The 12,500-nt window shown below is 35.8% G+C and overlaps 1 protein-coding gene across 3 annotated transcripts in view; it reads right to left on the bottom strand.

Annotated features, from left to right (window-relative positions):
- The window catches only part of sipa1l1 (signal-induced proliferation-associated 1 like 1), a 113,785-nt gene extending 109,030 nt beyond the window's left edge, over positions 1-4,755 (bottom strand). For all 3 annotated transcript variants that reach the window (XM_073852914.1, XM_073852913.1, XM_073852912.1), the window contains exon 1: positions 4,537-4,755. The gene's annotated coding sequence lies outside the window, so the exon portion shown is untranslated. The remainder of the gene's footprint in view (positions 1-4,536) is intronic.
- Positions 4,756-12,500: the final 7,745 nt, after the last annotated feature.

Genomic DNA, 12,500 nt, shown 5'->3' on the forward strand with positions numbered 1-12,500 from the left:
GTCTTGAATAAACGGCATGAATCGAAAACATAGCAAGAATCCTGCATCTCAAATTCCTGAGCGCTCATTTCTCACCTTTAATTTTCAACAGACTGTCTACATGACTAATGGCTGCATAAATCTGAGGCTACAGCCCACATTAAGATGGAGCCCAAAGTGGTAGAGGAGACAGGACTGTAATTATTGAGTCCAAAAGTAAGATGGGCGCCTTCAATACTAATTTCAGCATTTGGGTGCCATGTTAACACCCATCCTCTCTAGCGCAAGAGGCTGAAAATCTCTGCTCTCCTGCACGAAACACAACAAGCGCCGTCAGGCAGATGGCGAGACAGTTGGTGGGAATATCAGCGATAATGCAGATACATTCTGAACCTTCAACTGTTTCTTTGCCATTCATCAGATCGGCATCAACAGCTGCTGCTTCCAGGAAGACGGAAGATTAAATGAGGTGGCAGAACAATATGCTGGAAATTAGTAGTTAAACAAGTGGCTGATTTAAAATTAAATAAATAAATCTACCTTTTTAAGAGTATGCAACCTTATGAACTAAATATAGCTATTTGGGTGGGGAAGGTCCTTTTCTTTCCTTTTCCTGTTTGTGACAACACTTATGTCACAGTCACCTGTGGGCACTTACTTGGACTCTCTTAAAGGGATAGTTCACCCAAAAATGAAAATTCTGTCATTAATCACTCACCATCATGTCATTCCAAACCCGTAAGACAGTTCATCTTCAGAACACAAATGAAGATTTTTTTAATGAAATCTGAGAGCTTTCCGACCCTGTCTACACTTTTAAAAATAAAGGTTACAAAAGGGTGTTTTTGCAGTAATGCCATGGAAGAACCATTTTTGGTTCCCCAAAGAACCTTTCAGTGAACAGTTCCTAAAAGAACCATTTTGAAGAACATTTTAAAAATCTAAAGAACCTTTTTCGACTATAAAGAACCTTTTCCGCATTTTAATGGTTCCGTGGATGTTCAAGGTTCTTCATAGAACTATTGATGCCAATAAGGAACCTTTATTTTTAAGAGTATATGACTACGCAGGTTTGATCAAAAATATCTTAAATTGTTTTCAGAAGATGACTGAGGGTCTTACAGGTTTGGAACCACATGAGGGTGGGTAATTAATTACAGAATTTTTATTTTTGTGTGAACTAACCCATTAAAAATATTTTTCACCCCAAAAAGAAAATTCTGTCTTCAGTTAGTTACCTTTATGTCACTCTAAACCCATAAAACTTTTGTTCATCTTCAGAAGACAAATATAAATATTTTAATATTTTTTCAACATTTTGTCCATACACTGAAAATCCATGTAAACAAAACTTTCATCTATCAAAAATTATTCCTATAAATTGAATAGCCTGCATGTGCATTGACCAATGTTTATATGTGACCCTGGATCACAAAACCAATCATAAAGGTATTTTTTTTTTTAGATTTATACATCTGAAAGCTGAATAAATAAGCTTGACGTATGGTTTACGTATGACGTTAGGATATGGCAATATTAGTTCTAAGCAATGCATATTACTAATCAAAAATTGATATATTTACAATAGGAAATTTACAAAATACAGTACAGACCACAAGTTTGGACACACCTTCTCATTCAAAGAGTTTTCTTTATTTTCATAACTTTGAAAATTGTAGATTCACACTGAAGGCATCAAAATTATGAATTAACACATGTGGAATTATATTTAATTCTATAAAATATTTAATTCTGTATATACACTATATATACTTCTGCACAACACAACTGATGGTCCCAACCCCATTTATAAGGCAAGAAATCCCACTTATTAAACCTGACAGGGCACACCTGTGAAGTGAAAAGGAAAGGAAAAAAGGAAAGGAGGTGAAGTGAGGCCAAGTATGGTGACCCATACTAGGAATTTGTGCTCTGCATTTAACCCATCCAAGTGCACACACACAGTAGTGAACACACACACACACCGTGAACACACACCCGGAGCAGTGGGCAGCCATTGCTGCGGCGCCCGGGGAGCAGTTGGGGGAACGGTGCCTTGCTCAAGGGACTCACCTCAGTCGTGGTATTGAGGGTGGAGTGAGTGCTGTACATTCACAATCTCCACCTACAATCCCTGCCGGACCATTTCAGGTGACTACCTGAAATGGTGAAAACCATTTCAGGTGACTACCTCTTGAAGCTCATCAAGAGAACGCAAAGAGTGTGCAAAGCAGTAATCAAAGCAAAAGGTGGCTACTTTGAAGAACCTATAATATGACATATTTTCAGTATCCTAATATCCTAATAATGTATGTTCCAAAAACTCAAGAAACTCTTATGGGTTTGGACATGAGAATTTTTAAAGTAACTAACTCTTTATAAAGCTGTACAAAGGCCAAAGAAATACGCATTTGGTAGTGTCCAATAGCAAACTGCTTCAGATAACCGGTAGGACTGGACAAACCCAAAAGAAGAGCCACTGCATCATATTGCAGTGCAAATGAATTCTTAAATGTTAAAGAGACACAGTCTGATGTATTGGATCCCATCTGACGCAGACCCGTTACAGAATTAGCTTTGGATGTTGTCTCCTGCCAAATCTTGAAAAATATACTTGCGTAACCGAACAACTGACATGATTTTACATAAACCAACTTCCATAGCAACAGCATATAGAAGAACAACAGGAGAGGCTGTTAGGCGCTCAAATTCACACATAATTTGTTAAGCCCGAGGCAATGATTAAAACTTATTTGCCCAACCTTAATCCAGCAGTATCTATAGAATCTGGAGCCACTCTACATGTGAAAAACTCTTGATAATCCCTCAACTGCCAATCATCCACCCAGGTGTCTTTTTTCCCTCTCGCACATTTCCTTTTCTACATGTTTCACAACATGTGCGTGTCCACCTACACACTCCCTTTCAATAGGCTACTTAATATTGGAAATGCGACACTGCCTGCAGATAACTGCATCCTTGGCATTCTTAGATAGAGGCTGAGAGAAAGAAAACATTAAATCTGTGTATGTTTCGCACTGTAGGAATAACCAAAGTATTAATGCAGCTTTGTTTACGTCAAAAAAAAATAAAAAATACATGGTGATGTTTATGTAACAAAATGAAAATGGAATCCATGCGGTTCCACAGGTGGATTTACGTGGTCAACTGAAAAAAAAACAAAAAAAACAAAGTCTACTTTTAGTCAACCAAACCAAGACTAAACAAAATTAGTGGCGGTGCTGTCAAAGGACACAGCAATATCAACATCAACATCTCAAGGACATGATATCAACGCAAAGTTCTACCTCGGTCTACTTTGTGATGGTCTGCATCTTCCATACATCCAAAGTTAAAAAAGGGAATGCCAGAAAGCACTTCAATCAGGGACCTGCTCTTCAAATCCACCCCCACACGAACTGCATTTAGAGCCTGGCCAATACACAGTGAGCACACACCACCCACACAACGAAGAAAAGACATGCAAATGACAAATCAGCGAAGCCCTTACAGGGAGAAAACTGACTGAAGGGCCATTAGTCAACCTACAACACAGACCTCACAATTTCGACGTGACAAAATGTTATGCATAATAAATGCAACGCGATCTACAGCCCCATTGACTCCTCCAGTTGGACACCTGATCCGATTCTCAGCAAATGCAGCAGATACCATAGATATTAACGTGCGGAATGAGTCGGTGGTGGCCAAAAATGCTGCTTAGTAGGCAGCTCACAAGTTTTTTGAGACACAACCTTTGTTCTCAGATATTATAGATAGATGGATAGATAGATACTCAATGATTAAGCAATGTGCAAAACTTCTCAGATCATTTGTGATGAACACATGCTGCCATGGCTAGAAAAAAAAATCACTATATTATTTCCATGACTTTTCCAGGACTGGAAATCACTTTAAAATCACTAAAATGATAAGAACTGAAATCACAAATGCTCATTTGCAAGAATCCAAGTATTATTAAGCACTTTTACCAATTAGCTTCTGGCTTAATAATGTAAAACACACGAGTCAGATTTATGTCTTTTCAGAAGTTGCTTTCCACATTATTAAATTCTCTTTTGACTGATGCAATAATGATTAAACGTGCATGTGACATGCACAATGTTAATGAAGTTGCACGGCTGTCAGCTGTAATCGGCTGTGTTTCTGTGTTCTTCCCACATCTGGAGTTAAGAGCAAAACTCTTCAACTATAACCGCACTATTTTCACCTTGCGCTGTCTTGTTTATCAGATTGAGAGCAAAAAAAATCACGACACATAGGACGACGTGTTTATATTTACATTCTGACCGCGATCTGTTATCAAAATATGATCGTGTTTACTGCAACTTTCTAATCGAATGTTGTTTTCCTCTAATAATCAGGTGAGCCGAGATCATTGGTTGACCGTCGCAACTCGCTCGCTGGATATATTAGCGTGGAACGTACAAAAACGGCTTTCATGGAAAAAACACATCCGTGGCCCTCTTTGCACATTTATGAGCACGGTTCGGAGTTGGCATGAACAGTTAAATCACAGACATCTTACGAACTCACCTTCTTCGCTCTCCACCTCTCGCTGCTCTCGCGTGGTCTCTCTTCTTCCACAAAATCTTGCGATAAAAGTCCGACACAAGCGTCTCTCCGCCTCGTAATAATCGCCAGCGGAGTGCAGTCTACGTGCGGCCGTTATTCCTGCTGTTTTCCCGTGTGTCGCGGGAGATTTTATCAGTGTATTGTTGTATCTCCTCCAGCAGCAGTAACGTTACCGTTGGCCCCAGCTTCTCGCTCACAATTATTCAACTTCGAAGTTCATACAAAAGTTGCAGCTCCGCCTCGCGCTGCAGCTGCTGATGAGGTCACTGCAAGCCGCTGCTCCGCTTCGCTTATAGGAATCTCGCGATAGAGGGGAGCGTGATTTGGAGGCTTATTTGTATCTGTGGGAATGGGCCCCCTATGGATAGGGTTGCCGTAGCAACAGCACAATTTATGTGCTGCACGGTTATCACGCGACTGGTATTCTGTTGTCTTTGACAAGAGTAGCAGGGCTGACCAGGCCTAAATCTGTGTCGTGTTAGTTGAGTAGCATTGGTGACATGTTTTATAAGCATAATCATTGTTTCAACTCATTTGAAACCCTCTCCAGTTTAACCTGTTGTGCTAGATATGTGCTGTTGAGTATTTTTAAATTCTCTTTGCTATTTGTAGGCAATAGTGGTAAATGTAAACACTAGCAGGAAGGTGTTTGTGAAAAACATATTGTGAAATGGGTTTAAAAATTAAACATCACAGGTTGTTTTTATCGTCCAAAATGAATCTGAATATGAACCCAAAATAAAACAATTTCACATTATGTTTTACACAAACTGCCAGTTATACAGTACTAGCCAAACGTTTTTGAATGGTAAGCTTTTTAATGTTTTTTTAAAGAAGCCTCTTTTGCTCACCAAACCTGTATTTATTTGATCTAAATTACAGCAAAAATTGTAAAAATTTTAAAATATTTTTACTATTTAAAATAACTGTTTTCTATTTAAATATATATTAAAATGTAATTTATTCATGTGTTTTTAAAGCTGAATTTTAGCATCATTACTCCAGTCACATGATCCTTCAGAAATCATTCTAATATTCAGATTTTCTGCTCAAAAACCATTAATTATTATTATTATTATTATTATTATTATGTTAAAAACAGCTGAGTAGAATTTTTTCAGGTTTATTTGATGAATAAGTTCATAAGAACAGCATTTATCTGAAATTTAAATCTTTTCCATCATCACTTTTCATCATCACAAGGCATCCTTGCTAAATAAAAGTATTAATTTCTATATTTTCTTTTGTTTAAAATAAAATAAATAAAAATTATACTGACTCCAAGCTTTTGAATATATTTGGTATAGTGTATAATGTTGCAAAAGCTTTTTATAAAAAAAAATGTTGATCTTTATATTTATCAAAAAATGCAGAAAAAAATTTACTCATCTAGTTTAATTGATAATAATGATAATAAAAATGTTTCTTGAACAGCAAATAAGCATATTAGAATGATTTTTGATAGATCATGTTACTGAAGGCTGGAGTAATGAACCTTTTTCACATTTCCGGGTTTCTCAGCACCGGAAGTTGTCATAGTTGGGTTAACTTTAAGAGCAGTGAATGGGAGAGCACCACAAATATATTTTTTGCATTCCCATTTTCTCAAATAGCAAAAGTCCACGATAGTGTTTTCACGACTTTCAGAAAAAGGAAAAAAATTGAGAGAGACTGATAATGGCAGTCAGAAGAGAGTACAATGTCAAATTTACAATCCCTTTCATAGACGTTGCATTAGAAACACCCTCACATTAGCTTTTTTTTTTTGTAATTTGATGCACAGGTGATATAATACAAAGTACAGTGTTATAAATACACATTAAAAAAAATCTAAAAAAAACTTTCAAGGATTTACGATGCTGATGACCATTGAAACATCATCACAGCCTTGTGAAAAGGGTCCATGATGCTGATCACAGGAATAAATTACATTTTAAAATATATTCAAATAGAAAACAGTCATTTTAAATAGTACAAATATTTCAAAATTGTACTGTTTTGGCTGTACTTTGGTTAAAATAAATGCAGGCTTAGTGAGCAGAAGAGACTTCTTTAAAAAAAAAAAAAACATTAAAAATCTAAAGAAACTTTTGACTGATAGTATATGTCTATAAATTAATTCAGCAGCCTTTATGATGACTATTCCACTGAAACCTTCAAAACTTTTTGGTGTCAAATAATTTGAAAATTTAAAATATGGTTAAGGCTCTAATAACTATAGCAACCTTCACTGTTGAAAAAAAAAACAGCATGTGCTGGCTAGGTATGTTTTAAAGCATGGCAGCTGGTTTAAGCTGGTCCTTAGTTGGTCATGAGCTGGTCCTGAGCTGGTTATAAGATGGTCATGTGCTGGTCTCTGCTCAGGACTAGCTTAAACCAGCTTTAAATCATGCTGCCATGCTTCAAAACAGACCTAACCAGCATATACTGTATTTTCCAACAGGGTTTATTATTCTTTTGTTGACAGTGACCACTAATAGGTGTTATATAGTATGTAAATTATATAAGGTGCATGCATAAATGTAACTAAAGAAGGAAAATTTCATGCATAGTTCCTCATACCAGTACATGTCTACTCAAAAGGATATTTACACCAAAAAAAGAAAATTCTGTCAATCATTACTCACCATATGCTGTTCCCAACCCGTAAAACCTTTGTTCATCTTTGGAACACAAATTAAGATATTTTTGATGAAATCCGAGCGCTTTCTCACCCTGAATAGACAGCAACGCAACTGACACGTTCAAAGCCCAGAAATGTAGTAAGAACATCGATAAAATAGTCCATTTGACATCAGTGGTTCAACTATAATGTTATAAAGCTACGAGAATACTTTTTGTGCACAAATAAAAGTTGTGGTACTCTCGTAAATGCACGTGGAAGACTGACATAGAAGAGAAGAAAATGTTGAATAAAGTTGTTATTTTAATGATGTTCTTACTACCTTTCTGGGCACTGAATGTATCAGTTACTTTGCTGTCTATGCAGAGTCAGAAAGCTCTAGGACTTCATCAAAATGATCTTAATTTGTGTTCCGAAGATGAATGAAGGTCTTACAGGTTTGGAACGACATGACGGTGAGTAATTAATGATAGAATGACTTCATTTTGGTCAAAATTGCTTAATTTAAACACTGTTCTGCAGATTGTATTAAAGCTACTACCAGTGCAGCACAGGCTGTCCATATTTAAGGACAGATGTTTTAATCCAAGTGAAATAAAGAGCACATACAATCCAAAATGTGCTGTCTTCATTGGACACATGGGAGGTTAATCTCTTTAAAATGAGTGTGCTAGATTCCATGATTCCTCTATTTTAAGAGAAAGTCCATTAACAAGCAACATGCTGCTCTTGAGAATTATCACACCTGCTAAACTGAAGAAATAGAAAGATGTTTGCGAGGATTATCTATCTAAACAGGCTACCATCTGACCATTCTTTCTAAATTATTTAGGAATGTCTTTGTCCTGTTTGAGCGATCAATACTTGACGCCCCCTACATGTTGACCACACAAGTGCATGTGTGACCTCACATAGGAATGTCTTGTCAGGGATGCTGGGGGAACAGGAAGAATGGTTCCATTCATTTAGCTCCACTCAAGCGATGCAGATACACTAATACAGAATGACATGCAGAAAGGTGACAAGTTGTTGCTGAGCACACAGGGTCTTTGTGTGACCCAATGAGAAGCACAGTGCAGAGAGCTTGCGAGGCCTTCAAAATAGCTGATGCGCTAGTTAGTCTATGCGATTAACATATAGCATACAATTAAGGTAGTCCATTTTGTTTATTGTTCATATTTCTGTTATCGTATTGATGGAATCAGCAAAGTAATTACCAAATGCCCATAGAGAGAGATGAATGGCTGTCTGTTTTATTCACTGTGTGTGTTTCAAGACTTTATTATCATTTCCCTCAGAGAAGCATTAACTGCTAATGCAAGTTAGTAATTGCAGACTCATTAAGAAATCTTTTCATAGGTGCACAGTGTGGCAACAATGCGGTGTGGAGTATGAAACTGGAGATATCCGTGCTGAATGTTTCTCCTGGTGCTCTGAGATTCATGATGCCTGAGTCAATATCCTAAGGCACTTCCCTGGCTGCTTCCCAACTGACTTCAGGCCGAGAACCATACAGACACATTCTCTGTTTTACCCACTAAAAAAAGTACATTTGTTTTATTTCTTCATAGAGTTAAAAAAAAAGGAAATCTATCTATCTATCTATCTATCTATCTATCTATCTATCTATCTATCTATCTATCTATCTATCTATCTATCTATCTATCTATCTATCTATCTATCTATCTATCTATCTATCTATCTATCTATCTATCTATCTATCCATCTATCCATCTATCTATCATATTATTTATTGAACGTACAGTCAAGCCCGAAATTATTCATACCCCTGGCAAATTCTGACTTAAAGTTACTTTTATTCAACCAGCAAGTTGATGATAAGACAATGTACAAGAGGCATCATTGTGGAAAAAAATATTTCTTAGATTTTATTTACATTTGAACAAAAAGTGTCATGTCCAAAATTATTCATACCCTTTCCCAGTCTGCAGAGAAACTTAGCCTTAGGCACCAGTGGACATTTCAGCACGACAACGACCCAAAACACACAGCAAAAGTGGTGAAGGAATGGTTAGCAAACAAAAACATTAACGTTTTGCAGTGGCCCAGCCAGAGTCCTGACTTAAATCCAATTGAGAATCTGTGGAGGGAGCTAAAGATCAGGGTGATGGCAAGGAGACCCTCCAACCTGAAAGAGTTGGAGCTCATCGCTAAAGATGAATGGGCAAAAATACCAATGGAGACATGCAAAAAGCTGGTCAGGAATTATAGGAAGCGTTTGATTGCTGTTATAGCCAATAAAGGCTTTTCTATTGATTATTGAGAAGGGTATGAATAATTTTGGACATGCCACTTGTTGTTCAAATGTTAATAAAATATATTTTTTTTCCACAATGATGCCTCTTGTACATCATCTTATTATCTTCTGGGAGACGTCTGTGTCATTTCTAATAAAAAAAAAAACTTGCTGGTTGAATAAAAGTAACTTTAAGTCAGAATTTGCCAGGTGTGTTTGTGTGTGTGTGTGTGTGTGTGTGTGTGTGTGTTCTATATTTTAGCAATATATATTTATATTATTTATTGTAATAAATTGTGCATTATATATGTTAGACAGACAGATAGATAGATAAATAGATAATCATTAAATGGATATAAAAGATATAAATCTGTATCTATCTGTATTTATCTATAATATACATTTATCACATTATATATATATATATATATATATATATATATATAACAAATATAAAATAGATTGTTTATTGCATATACTCTATGTCTATAATGCATTATATGTAATAAATTATTTATTAGTAATTATATATGAATAAATATATACCTGTATCTATATATATATAGCGTATTATACATAATAAACAATATTTATTACAATAAATGTTTAAAAAATATATTGCACATTATATAAAAAAAATATTTTATAATATACATTTATCACATTATTTTACTGAATATGTAAATAAATCTGTATCTGTCTATCTATAACACATTATGGAATATAAATAAATAAATAAATATCTGTATTTGTCTATCTAATGTATTGTATATGATCAACAATATATATTGTACATTATATTTAATGTTAATTGTTTTATTTCATAATATACATTTATCACAATATTTATTGAATATATATATATATATATATATATATATATATATATATATGTCTGTCTTTAATGCATTATATATAATAAATAATTTATTGAAAATATATAAATAAATATATATCTGTCTATGTATAGTGTATTATATATAATGAATAAAATTTATTACAATATATATTGCACATTATATATAATGTTTAACATATTTTATTTTTATTTTATAATATACATTTATCATATAACTTAGATAGTCATATGACTTAGATAGATAGATAGATAGATAGATAGATAGATAGATAGATAGATAGATAGATAGATAGATAGATAGATAGATAGATAGATAGATAGATAGATAGATAGATAGATAGATAGATAGATAGATAGATAGATCTCTTCTCTCAGCCTGTTTCAACATCTCCAAGCAGGTATAAAGGAGAAATGAGAAGGCAGAGTAGAAAGAGTCTGAATGCTGTGAAGTTCTCTCAGGGTGCTTAGCATTCCACATTGCGCACCTCCAGAGCTCAGAGAGCCAGCGTGACTCACTCTGGTGTGAAAGCACAGTGTGGCGAGGTGGGAGGATGACAACACAGTGCTTAGCAGAAGTGTCCTGAAGCTGGACCCCCCCTCTCCTCACCAAACGCCCCCGCTGCATGCGCACGCACCCCAAAAATAATACTGAAGCACATCTTGTTTCTCTCTCTCTCTCTCTTTTTCCTAAGGATGTATTGGTGTATTTCTCTCAATGCCTGGCAAGTTTTTGTTCTGAGCAAATCATTGATTAAATGAGGATAGGTGACAGCCAATTGCAGGGAAGTGTTTGGTTATGGCTTGACAGGATTATCTAGGAAAGGAAAACTGAGGGGAGCTAAGGGCTGTTTTTGAAGCTCTCCCTCTCTTTCAAAATCAGCCTGAGCCTGGATCCAAACCTCAGAATGCTGACAATGGGAATAAAGAAAAAAGATTCAATCTTGTTTAAATCAAAAGTGAGACTAATGACAATAGCTGGATTAAAGTTGTGCTCAAAAATGTGAGTCAGATGTGTTCTCATGTAATCTGCAGACTTTAGCTGTGATAACATGATAACCGTCATTATGTTATCTAATGGCGCGTTCCAGACAACCCGTAACCCGTGTTTTTCCAACCTTCTACCAGTGAAAGTGCACTGAAACGGCAGTCAAACCCGTGTCTCTCAGAGATGACACATAATATTACAGCCATCGTCAAGAGAACAAATTGTGACACCTGAACAGATTTACTAACAAGCCTTACAAATGTCTCCTCACACACAATGTGTATTTCAATGAAGTATTTGTATAAAAGGCAATAGCAGAGTTAGGCAAATCAATGAGCCTTTTAGTAGAATATGATAACATTTGCGCATTCATGTGTGCCAAACAGGCTTAGAGCACTCCAACAATATTAATGAAGATAAATGTCTGTTTTTGTAAAGAGATGTACATGCATGTGAAGTATTGCAATACTGTTTTACATCATTCATTCTGATTTGTCATTTGAGAGTATGGGGTAACATATTTTACGCGCCCCAGTAAAAAATATGCTGTGCCCCAGTAAAATCTCAAATTTGAGTTATAATTTAGGTTGATAATTCCAAAATAAAGACACTAAACTACATGCAACAACTGAATTAACGAGTAATGGGGTCCTGTGCCCCAGTAGAGCTTTAGGTCTAGCAACTCCCCTGACTTGGACCATCTGACCACCTCCTGGCTAATTTTGGTGCTACTTAGGCCCTAACTCCTAGTCCAAGAACATAGAAAGCTATGAATAAAATGTTACGTCTTGTCATCTCAGAATTACGGTAATTACGACATGGCGTGAATGCAGCAGTACATCGACGTTGCACATGTACCGCTCAGACGTGGCGAACGTGCCATGGAGAAACCAAAACAAAGGTCACAAATTAGAAGTACAAAATGAGGATTTGGAAAGAAACATAAATTTGATAAAAATCCGAAAATGTTGCTTCAATCCTTTGCTCCTGTAAACAAACGTTGGTTTTCATGTGACTCACAGACACAAAATTAAAATGATTATAATGTTTTAGATATGGATATTTTTTATTTAAAAATGCATCGATACACTACAGGAGGTCTTTATTTACCTCCCGGAGCCGTGTGAGGCACTTTTTATTATGGATGGAAGCACTTTATTGGACTTGTTTTGGACTGTTGAAGAGAAACAGCCTATTGCCA

Source organism: Garra rufa, chromosome 13 (genome assembly GCF_049309525.1).
Source record: "Garra rufa chromosome 13, GarRuf1.0, whole genome shotgun sequence".
NCBI lineage: Eukaryota > Metazoa > Chordata > Actinopteri > Cypriniformes > Cyprinidae > Garra > Garra rufa.